The sequence below is a fragment of the Corvus hawaiiensis genome, chromosome 5, assembly GCF_020740725.1.
Source record: "Corvus hawaiiensis isolate bCorHaw1 chromosome 5, bCorHaw1.pri.cur, whole genome shotgun sequence".
Classification (NCBI taxonomy): Eukaryota; Metazoa; Chordata; class Aves; order Passeriformes; family Corvidae; genus Corvus; species Corvus hawaiiensis.
The window spans coordinates 67,526,297-67,538,487 of NC_063217.1; the positions used below are offsets into that span (position 1 = coordinate 67,526,297).

General features: G+C 39.9%; 1 long non-coding RNA gene across 1 annotated transcript in view; it reads right to left on the minus strand.

The window, feature by feature from the left end:
- LOC125326703 overlaps positions 1 to 10,159 on the minus strand; it is a 45,812-nt gene extending 35,653 nt beyond the window's left edge. Inside the window, exon 1 of the long non-coding RNA XR_007203951.1 lies at positions 563 to 10,159. This is a non-coding gene — a long non-coding RNA (uncharacterized LOC125326703). The remainder of the gene's footprint in view (positions 1 to 562) is intronic.
- Positions 10,160 to 12,191: the final 2,032 nt, after the last annotated feature.

Here is a 12,191-nt window from a genome sequence, read left to right on the forward strand (position 1 = left end):
ACTGAGCATTTGCAAATAGGTACATATACAGAGAGAAAAGAAAAAAAAGCCTACCAAGTATAGGAGGGAACATAGTTAGCAGAATAAAGTACATTTCTCAAAAATTTGAGACAGAATTGGAAGTAACAAAAAACATTTGAACATCTAAGGTTATTTTTAGGCAACCCTATTCACAGTGGGGAATCACTGAGATTTTGCATGACTCAGACAGACAGTATACTCAAAAAATTATTATATTTACAAAAAGCCAACCAGCTTTCTTCCACTTTCCTTCTCAAAGAATGAAAAAAAATTAACCCATGTGTTCGTAGACACACAATTCTGAGGTACAGTCACAAACTGCTTGGAGTTCTGTTCCGAAATGAATCTCCAAGCTTCTTGTCCCCTGAACCTTCTGGCAGGGAGGAAAAGGAGTTGGGACCAACAGAGCCAAGCCAACTCAAAGAGGAAGCCCTTACAAGCTGTCTGGGGCTGTTTTACACACTGCAAGCAGACAGAGCCATCTCAGGGCACCATGCAAAAATCCAGTGCCTGTCACCACAGGCTCACACAATGAAGCTACCTCTTCATGAGGAGCTGAACATTCCCAGTGCTGGTCTTCCTTACACTGCTGTCCTTCAAGGCCATTGGTCATGCGACTTCTGGAAAAACTCAAGCAGATAAATTATTCAAGGTCTTGTAACAAGATTTCTTCAACAAATGCAAGCAAGTGGCTTGTGGCTTCAGGTAAGAGGCTGCTCACCTGAAGAGGATGGGGAAATTATGCTAGAACAGAAGCACAAGGTTTAAATTAACTGTCACACAAAGGAAAACTGTCCAAACTGAGTGAAATGTCGATGTTAAACGGCGCAGTTCAGAAGACATTTAAAAATACCATGCCAGACACTAGGAGTGCCTGAAAAATGGTGAGAGGGGGTCTGAAAAGGAGACTGAAATCATGACAGTTGCCACTGGCTTCAAATCATTATGCCAGACCAGGCAGGTAACATTTTGCACTAACTTGTCTCAACAAAGGAATGGATGAAAAGAATAATGACTCTGTACAACCAATTATACCATTGTCTTTATGAAGTTTAGCTTCAAGAGTATTTTCTGGAGCTAATTCTTGCAACTTTTTATGAGAGTATTACTTTAAGAGACATAGTGTGTCCTCACTGCATTTAAAAGGGAAAATATCTTCTGGATACATAAGTGCAGTAGAGAATTCTGCAAAAATTAAAATATCACCATGCTAAAATTATAATAATGCAAGTAATTTAATTCTCATGACCAAAAAACATTTCACCATACATTTCAAATATATTAAACTCTCAGACTGCAAACTGTATGTCTTTTTCTTTCCAAACTCAAGGAAATGGAAAATCAAGGCAATTCCACAAAATGTTTTACATTTTTCATCAAACAGCAATGCTATTCACATGCATCGCTTAAGAACAGAGACCTATAGGCCTTCCCATTTAAAAAGCATCAGGTTTATAGAACCACACTCCCTGCTGCAAATAGCAGCAAGAATCTAAAATTAAGAGATACAGAATAATTGATAATGTATGATGAGAATCATATGACAGCAAAAGTAAGTATGTTTCATTTGTAGCAGAGGTGGCTGGATCGTATGCTGTGGTATTTTCCCAAGCTCCGATCATTTTCTCTAGGTTGCCTTGATTCTTGAGGCGATTTCTATCACTGTTACAGAAAGAAATGACAAGTGTCCACTGATTCTGACTATGACCCTTCTCTTTCTTCCCACGTTTTGAAGTCCCTTCTGTGAGGATCCTACCTACCGTCTACTCCCCACAGAAATAAGGTGAAATATGACAGGAAAGATGCCTACATCTTCACCTATGTGAAGTGAGGCTCTCATTTCAGCCTGGAAAAAACTCTCCTGCTCAACTGCACTCTTATGCATTTGCAGACAAGGTTTTTGAAAAGGTAAAATCTATCTCCTAAGTTTGGATTAATTATTTTTAAAGTAAACACTTCTTCCTCCAAAAGTAACTGTGGAGCAGTCACACTGAGTAACTCCCACCAAATAATAAAAAAGAAACAAAAGTCCCAATGACTACTTCATACAATCACTGAAATTTTAGGTTATAAAAGACCTCTAAGATTGAGTCCAACTGTCAGCCCAGCACTGCCAAGCACTGCCACTAAACCGTGTCCCCAAGTTCCACATCTACATGTCTTTTAAAAATCTCCAGGGATGGTGACTCAACCACTTCTTTTGGCAGCTTGTTCCGATGTCTGACAAGCCTTTCAGTGAAGACATTTTTCCTACTATCCAATCTAAACCTCTCCAGTGCAGCATGAGGCTGTTTCATCTCATCGTATCACTTGTCACCTGGTAGAAGAGACCAACCTACACCTCACCACAATCTCCTTTCAGGTAGTTGTAGACAGTGATCTGCTAATGTCAAAGTGGCTCCTTCTCATTTTCCCACAATATTTTAACAACTGTTAGTTCCACAATACTTTGCACAAAAAAGGAGCTCTCTGGCTTTGTGGCCCAACAATTAGAACATGTTGTTAGAGGCTCAGATACAAATCTAATCTCTCTCTGAACCAAATCAAGCATTTAGGAAAATACCTTAGACACAAAGTAATGAAGAATTGTGGGCTGGTGCCCCCTCAGTCTATTGTTTTTTTTTCTGTTGAGCACTTGGATTCATTAATACAGTAACCTGGGAATCCCCAGAATGTTCTTAGCATCAGGCTGTAAAGCAATTTTTTGTGCTGCTGATGAAAAGAGCTGCTTAAGCATTTTATACCTAGTGGAGATGTTCCAGGAGAAACATACAACATTCTGTAACAGCATATAACTCCACAGTAAGGACATTTTCTTCTAAGTTAGGTGCGGGGGGAAAAAAGTCCATCTCCTTAAAATCAGTAGAGACTTGAACTGTTTCAATATACATAAGAAAACTGCAGCACCTGTTTTGTGATAGTGTCTATATCATCCTGAAAATCTAGCTTTTGCTTTTATCTAAAATGTTATGGAATGCATTTTTTTCGCTTGAAAAAAGCATCTTGCTTTGATTAGATGGAAAAAAAGTGGAGAGGAGTAAAGAAAGATCTGTTTCTTGTCAACTGGAACCATTCTAATGTATTTATTTTTAAGTCGGTCACTGAACTGACAAATCAATTTATTATGTACCCCAAGTGCAAATTGCCTGCCCTGGAGTCAAAGCAAGTTGCACATATGCAGGCAAAATTTAGCCTTTGCTTCCTGAATACACCCCTCTCAGCTGCAGAATACCAACTGCAGGCTCCACTGGCTCCATGTCAGCCAATGCCAATGGGTAAACTAATAGGGAGAAGCTTCACAGAGATTAAGAGATTACAGTTTCTCTGTAAAATATAATTAAAAGAGAAGGAAGCTTAATTTCTCTAATTCCTAAAATGGAATAAATCAGAGAAAAATATCTTCTGTTTTTATCTTGATAAAAGTATTCATGAGTTTCACAAAGCATTGTATCACTACACACGTATTCCAACAACAAAGCAAATGTATCCATGAACAACAACTACTTTGCACTACACTAATTCAAACTCATATCTATTCTATATGGCTTTTTGTAATTTCATCTGACTTTCTAATTCAGTAACTGTACAGCAACTAGCAAGAGCAAGCTATGCAATAAAGAAGTAGAATTGTGGAATTTTCTGCAACCTAAAGCAGAACATAAATACCTGAAGCAGATTTACTACTTTGCCATTTACTGTGACAAGCCTGCACCTACAAAAAACTTATTGCTAGGTCCCTTCCTGATCATAAGTAGGAAGAATTTTCTGCTTGCTATTTAAATCCTCTGTCAGTAACTGGCCGAAATTGGCATTCCTGTTTCTGAAGAAGACACGGATGGTTTCTGGATTAACCTTCTCTGAACACATCACGTTTAATAAGAGGAAGCAAGAGAAACAGCAAAGCAGTTCCTATCCATAAGGATACCACAAGGAGGTGGTATATACTGTGGCAGATCAGTTTGGATCTCTGCAAGGCTTTTGGAAAACCACTGATGCGTATTCTTGGAAAGCACTGCTTGAAATCGCCCCTAAAGCAACACAGCACATGCAAAACAAAAACCTACCTGCGGCTGTTCAGGTAGCTTACCTCGCAGCTGATGTGGGCCTATGCAGGCAAGTTTACTTTGCATCTGACACGTGGCGCCGCAGAGGTGGAGTGCTCCCAGCTTTTCACCTCCCGGCAGGAAGAGTGTGAGGGCAGCCTCTGCCTCCACTCTGGCCTGGAGCACTTGATTTAGGGACCCAGTGGCCTAATTTAATTGCTACAACTGACTTGTAAAGCTGTTGCACAGTGTGCCTTCAGGAATTAAAAAGACATAAAGAACAAATGTGTTCATCTAGCCTAACAGCATCTACAGAATTCACCTAAAATCTGAGAAATTCTACATCAAACCAAAATATGCTGTTTCAATTGCTGTTTATTTTAGGAGGATATATAGGTGAAATTTAGGGTTCCAACAACAAACAACCACCACATTTAAAGACACAGTGTGCCAATGATGAATTAAGCTCATTAATAATTCATATCTTGTTTTTATCTGAATTTGTTCTCGCAAATGTGAAATTGACCCATTGCATTCACAATGTACTTTAATATCAACCATTCCTGCATTTGAACTGAAAAACAAATTATATAGAAATAAACAAAATAAATCAGAATATCACCATTTCTCTTTGGAACCATCTGTGTACTTCACAGTTCTTCACCTGGTTTTAAATGTGACATTTTATTAGCATTTAATCTGGCATTAGAAAAGGCATTATTTTCTAATTGCAGAAGAATTTTAAAATATCAGGAAGAAAACTCTTCTCAGCAAGAAATCAAAAATGATCCAACCACGGAGTCTGGAATCTGCACCTAGATGTAGGTTTGATTTCTCAGAAACTGGGAAGGTATGAACATGACTTGGGATGGGGGAGGGGCGGGTGGGGGTGTATTCAGCATCTCTATCATGGACAATCATGGCTGATTATGGATGGAAAATCATGGCCCATTATCACCTCGCACTTTTAACAGTCCTTTACACTCCCACTGCCACAAAGTCATTTGTCCTGCATTTGGCTAATAAAAAAGCCTTGGGAGATTCCTGTCTCTGCAAACAAAGAAACTCTCCCCAGGAAGAGGAACCACAAACCTGGCCCTGCTACTATGACCACTCTGCTCTCTGTGGTTTTCTCTCGGGCCATTTTTGCATTTGGCAACCCCCAGAGCACCAGCACCCCTACTCTCACATCCACCCCACCTTCCTCCTGCACCATCTTCCAATTCTCCCTCTTCCCCCACTCAACATGCCCTTTCCCTTTATGACCCCCCACTTTGACTCTTCATGACTAAAAATATCCTCCCAAAAAAATTCCATTAAAAATTTTTCAAAACTCTGTAAGCTCTGAAAAAGACCTCTCCCATGATGAAAAGAAAAGGAAAAGTAAGTACAAAAATCAAAGCCCACGTGTTCTGGTATAATAACAACAATCACTCTATCATTCTTTTTTGTTCCATCCCCTCCTTCATATTCTTTTTTACACTGTTTAGTTGGATATGATTACTTTGTCTTCATACAGTATGTGGGCAGTTCTACAAATCTGCAAAAACACAATTTTTAATATCAATAACTATATTGATTAAATGTATTAGCAAGGATATGATACAAAACACATCTTTTGACTTTTATCTCCATCCCAGTGTTAACCGCCATCCTGTACATATCCTACTAAAAAAATCTCTTGAAAGATTCAACAAGATGCAAGACTGAATGAACAACTCCTCAAAGGTTTTAAATCAATTAATGTAATTCAATTTCAGGGTTTAATTTTATGGTAAATTTAAATTCTATCATAAAGAATGTTAAACTCTATACCTCTTTTTTCGCCTCATGCTTCTATCAGTAATAAAAATCTGGTTTTCATAACAAGTAATTAGGAACAGATCATACTCATTCAAAACATTTTATCTGTGGTGGAAAAAGATGTTGTTCACACAAAAAAAAACCCCAAAACCCCATCATTTTAGTAAAAAGCACAAAGAAATCAAGGTCCTCACATGACATTGCTATACTTAGGTTAGACTTCATTAAGTTACAATAGTCCCCTATTTGCTGCTACAGCAGCAAAATCCAAACAACTAAATAACCACACTTGGAGAATCCTTTGGCATAAACATATAAAAATGAAAGAACAGACCAAAAAATTCCTTTCTTCCAGTCTGGCTGATACCAGCCAGTCTCGGAGCTGGATCAGGCGTTGGAGCTGAGTGGCTGGAGCACCTGGCCTCCCACCAGGGAGCGCAGAGTCCATGGATGGTGCTCTAGCGTTCAGTGCAGCTAATGCTAGAGCTCCAGCAATCAAATAAAGTCGGCAGGAAACCCATCAGATGGGCAGTTCACGGCAAAACCCTAGAGGGTTGCAAGAATGGAAAGGCAGCAGGGGGGGAAAACAAACAAGAGATGCTAAAACTGCAAACAACCGGAAAAAACAGTGGCAACAGAGAAGAGCAGTTTAAGAAACAAACGTAAAACTGAACCACATAACACTTTATTAGCAAGACAAAGCACGGAGAGCTTCAGGCACCCTGAAAGGCAAGCAGGAGTTAGTGATGGATTTCAAACACTTGGTTCCAAAATAAAATTAATTCAGCAAATAAAAATTATCCATTGGAAGGAGACTTTCTTTTTTCCTTTATCACCTGTTTTGTATTTGTCCTAGTACTATCTGATAGAGATTGAAAATTCTGAAAATCATTCTAAGAAGAGAACATGACAGAATGACAACCCAGCTGGTGAGCAGAACTAGCCTGCTCAGCAAAGAACCATTTGAGTTTATTAATAAGCATCCAGAATAGAAGTGTGACTTCACAAAAAACCTCTGTCTTAAGTAAGAAGTGACCAATATTACCTCTTTCAAGATAAAGGAGAGGTTGTCCTTTTTTTTTTAATTAGGATACAGGATGAGGTACCTCTTATTTGACCCTACAAAACAGCTCATAAACAGTGAGAACACTCTTCCACTCTTCCAGGCTGCTTGAATTATTTCCTATGGTCAGGGAATTCAACTCCATATTCTTATCTGTCTTTAAAGAGGTGGGTTACCATACCCATCAGGACATTCCTCACACTCCTCATGGAGGCTATGAGGTTACAGAGGACAATGCTAAACTGGAGAATTCTGCAGCATATGAGCCACCTTAGCTGGGAAGAGAAGTTCAAATGCCTGTGTCAAAATCTGACATTAGGGCTGAATCTGTCCTTAGCATGGAAAATGGAGGCCTCAGGTGACTACAAACCACTAAGCCTCATGTTCACATGTATTTTCTCTCTGGCTCACTGAACCATAAATTATTTTCTGCCTAAAATAACCAAGGTCACAGAAACTCCTTGTATGTGAGAAGAGATTCTGAACCAGTTCAGACCTCAAGGAGAGTGGGCGAGTGCCTTAACTGTAAAGCAAATACACACACAGAGATTTTGTGTCAGCAGCCCTTCAGCTCCCTGCTGTGCATGCAAGAAACTATCTCTTGGGTTGGGGAAAGGGTCTGTTTGTTTGGTTTTTTAAATTGACCTCTATTCTTGAGCCAAGTCAGGTAGAGCACGAGGAGAGGGCATGGTGCTCTGTTTCTTCCTGTCCCCGTTCCATCTCCTCCATGAAGTACAGCAGAGGTAGTCATTTCATTCTGTACACACATAAACAGCCACACCCACCCTCTTCTGCAAGCAATGAATAAACAGAGGGACAGCCAAAATGAAGTGGAATTGGTACTGGCCTTTGACTTCAGAGTTGGCGTTTGCTCCTTCCCTCTCAGAACAGATAAGTCTTTATGATGGCAGAGTCTGAACAGGTATCTGGGATCTGAAAGAGACACTTCCCACATGGCAGAATTTGCCAAGTAGCTCCTCACCTTTCATATCAAACTTAGAATGTTTACATCAAATCTGTAGGTTCTACCATTCTTGGCAACATAGGAAGGTTCAATAAGGAGGTCTCTAATCAGTTAAAATATGAAACCTGATCACATCGTTGCAATTTCAGTGAGTACATTAATCAGAATTTAGTGTCTTTCCTCAAATCTTTTCTGGCACCTGTAGGAGAATAGGAATTGTTAAGAACAGAGAGCAAATATCACTTCTGCATATTCCAAGACAAGCAGTGCCCTGTGGGAATTCAAAGAGTGCTGCCATGCAGCCTGAATGATGGCTCCTTGAGGAAGAACAACTAAAAAAATTCCCAGACTCTGCAATTAGCCACGTTATAGTGACTGTTCTGCCTGATTCTTTCTGCATTTCTGCATATGCTTATGGAATACAGACATTCCACTATCTGCTTCGAAAAATTACCTGTTAGTAGTGGTTACTCACTAACAAACAGCCAAGATATGTGATTAAAAAAAATTTCATTGTGGCATCAACTCTCTTTAAAAGGAAAAGGAGGGGTGGGAAGAGGAAGAGAGGGATAGAGAGAGATGCTGTAAGTTCAGAAGCAAAACACTGTTATTATTCTGAAGCAGGAATGACATCCTTGCATTAACACAGCATGAAATCATGGTAGCAATTTTCATGCTGTATTATTTTGTTTTTGTCAGGTCACTGATTTTCAATTTCATCAATACTATATAAATCTAAGGAAGATAATATAATAAGAAGCATCCACTCGGAGTCCAATACTGAAGCAAGAACATGTTGCCTTTTCTGTGAATTTAAACCAGCCAATATACACAGAGAAAATATGTGTTATTTTTGCCCCCAAATAACATAAATACACCAAACTCAGAGGTTACACAAAAGACAATATACCCAAGGAAACCTGATACAATACTAACTGTACGTTACTACAGTTTACAAGCTGATCTGTACCTTCCTCTAACATGCAAAATAGACAGAGTATAAAGCCAAAAAGCTACAGTGGGCTTTGTTTACACTGATCTGAACCCATGTTCTTGAGCTTTTTCCAAGCACTATTCATTTAAAGTGAAATAACTGCTTAAATTATCACAGATTTAGCTCACTGATTCTCATCACCCAGCTGTCCTTCTGTGTTTTGACTGTATCATTACAACTGATCTGAGGTCTCCTAAAACACAAGTTATGGCAAGATACAGAAATAAGAGCGAGACACATGCTATTTTCAAAGCAAGCCTGCCAAGCCTTCACCCATGGGGATGTCACTCCAGGAAGTAAAGCTCACAGAAGTGCATTTGGGTAGCAGAGAAGTCCCTAGAGATCCACCTCTCCATTTGGAAACATTTATGAGGTACTTTGCATAGAGAAGGGAAGAAGGGAGAACAAAATCCAAGGAGCTATCACATACAAAACATCCAATGGGCTTGGAGTTTGGCAGCTTGACCATGAAGTATGTCAGTATCTGCTTCTCTAATTCACAGCTGCTCCACCAGGTTCTAAACCCCTGAGCACCTTATCTGAGCTTCTGCATACCCCCTCAACCTGAGAAAATTTCCTATGAACGAGGCACCAAACTTTCAGGCGTCCTCTCCGGCATACACCTGTGCAAGATCAGAGATAATTTTCCAAATAGAAATGTGTAACTTCTTTCTTCAGAGGGGACTGAAAGCCCCTAAATGCTTTCCACAGTGGAGGAAAGGGGCAGCAGGGAGATGGACACAAACAGTCCTACTCCCTTTATTATCCAGTTTTATCCATTGCAGGCATGTCCCTCACTGATACTGAGTCCATGAAGAAAGTTACCTGCTGCTCTCATTCCCTAGTACTTTTCTGAAGGCTCTGAAGAAATCCAAGTAGTTTGGCTGGAAGGGACATAATGCTCAGCCTGGTCAAGCCCTAGTCTGGATGGGCAAGGAACAAGAGGTGCTGCACAGCATATCCATCCCGTAGTTAACACAGGCTCCTGTGAGGGCAACACTACCTCTACCTTCTTTGTAAGAGTTGAAACATGAGCAATTGCTGTGATATCCCCCATTGTCCTACAAATAATGGCAGCCATATGTTTCCCTATTAAAACGCTGCGGGAGTAAATTAGATATTCCATGATTTCTTTATAAAACTGGATCCTTCCCATTGCTATTTGAAAATAATTAGTCCTTCTTCAACACTGAATGATTAAAATGTAACTAACACCACACTTCTTTCACATGATCAATGTTGGTACAATGAATAGCACATGAATTAATAATGTCTAGGCAGTTTTTCTAATTGTTTCCTAATGTTCTGTTATTATATATTCATTTGATATTCACTGCAATGCTAGTGATCACCATTTTTTAATTTGTACCACAAAAATCACAAAATTTGCCTTTTCTTGCTGCAAAAGGATTAAAAGAATGAAGTACAGTCACCTGATTTCTATCAGGTGAAGTCCCAGGTGACTGGAAAAGAGGAAGCACTGTACCCATCTTTCAAAAGGGTAGAAAGGAGGATGTTGGGAGCTACCGACCTGTCAGCCTCACCTCTGGGCCTGGAAGGATCATGGACCAGACCCTGCCAGAAGCTCTGCTAAGGCACATGGAGGGCAGGGAGGTGGTTCAGGACATTCAGCACGGCTTCACCAAGGGCAAGTCCTGCCTGACCAACCCAGAGGCCTTCTATGATGGGGTGATTCCATAAGTGGACAAAGGAAGGGCTATAGATGTCATTTATCTGGACTTCTGTAAAGCCTGTGACACGGTCTCCCACAATATCACCCTTCTCTCTAAACTGGAGGGAGATGGATTTGATGGATGGTCTGCTAGATGGGTAAGAAAGCGGATGGACGGTCACATCCAGAGGGTTGTGATCAACAGCTCAGAGTCCCAGAGAACATCGGTGACAAGTGGTGTCCATCAGGGGTCTATGTTGGGACCAGTGTCATTCAATACCTTCATTAATTACACAAAGGGATCGAGGGCACCCTCAGCAGGTGACACCAAGCTAAGGGGTCTGGTTTATACCTCTGAAGGATGGGATGTCTTCCAGAAGAACCTGGAAACGCTCAGGAATTGGCCCATCTGTAATTCCCATTGGGAGTCTTATGAGGTTTAACAAGACCAAGTGCAAGGTGCTGCACCTGGGTCACAGCAACCCCCAGTATCAATCCAGGCTGGGGGATGAACAGATGGAGAGCAGCCCTGCCCAGGAGGACTTGGGGGTGCTGGTGGAGGAGAGGCTGGACATGCCCTGGCCATGGGCACTCACAGCCCAGAAAGCCAAACATGTCCTGGGCTGCATCCAGAGCTCCGTGGGCAGCAGATCCCAAATCTGTTACTGACTCTGTTATTGTCACTGAAGGGTAAACATCTCTCTTTGACCCTCTCTCCTGTCAGCCAGCCAGTACATGGTATGTCACCAAGAGAGATTAAATTACTATTTTTAACAAAAATGGACAGCTATACTACCTGGCATCATCATGACCAGTCCCCACAGAATCCTATGCGCCCTGTGATTGCAATCATTTTTATTCTGAGTAAAAAAAAAAAAAAAAAAAAAAAAAAAAAAAAAATTAAAAAAAAAAAAACACATCAATTCCAATGCATCTTTTTACAAGCATGTAAGTCCCTAGAAGGTGACTTTTTTCTACCTCCTATGGTGTCCAAAATTTTCAGGTAGCATCAGCCTTCTTATTATGAGCTGCCTTTCTTTGTCTGTATTCAGGCTGTGAAGTATGAAGAGAAAATCAGGTTAGATTGTTCATGAATTACAAACTTGTCTTTAAACAAAACAAAACATTCTAATAACACATATTACTAAGCCACAAACTTAGGAGGAAAAAATTAAAAGCATTGTGTAGAAACACATTCTTTAAAAGGAGAGCACCTGAATGTAATAAAAGTAACAAATGTGATATCCAGAGGAGTGTGTACAGTACTTGTTTTGTTTGTTATTAGGCTTTGTTTGGCTTGATCATAACTCCCAGCACAAAATCTACTAAGACAGATCACTCAAGACAGTACCACAGACTATTTTCTTTATCACAAATAAAACATCCAATTTTTGTGGAAAAGCTCAAATAAATATACAACATGAAATGGGATGACTCCAGGCTTTGTTTTGTGCTGTTGTCCATATCTTCAAAATACCTTATCAAACAAAATTTTAAAAACTGCTTACGTCAATATTTTATTGAAATTCTTTCAGAGAAGACTTATATACATTATATTTTCAAGATGAGATGCAGACTATTTTACTTGCAGCAGAGAGCAATATATTGGATAATAGCTGACATTTGACTCC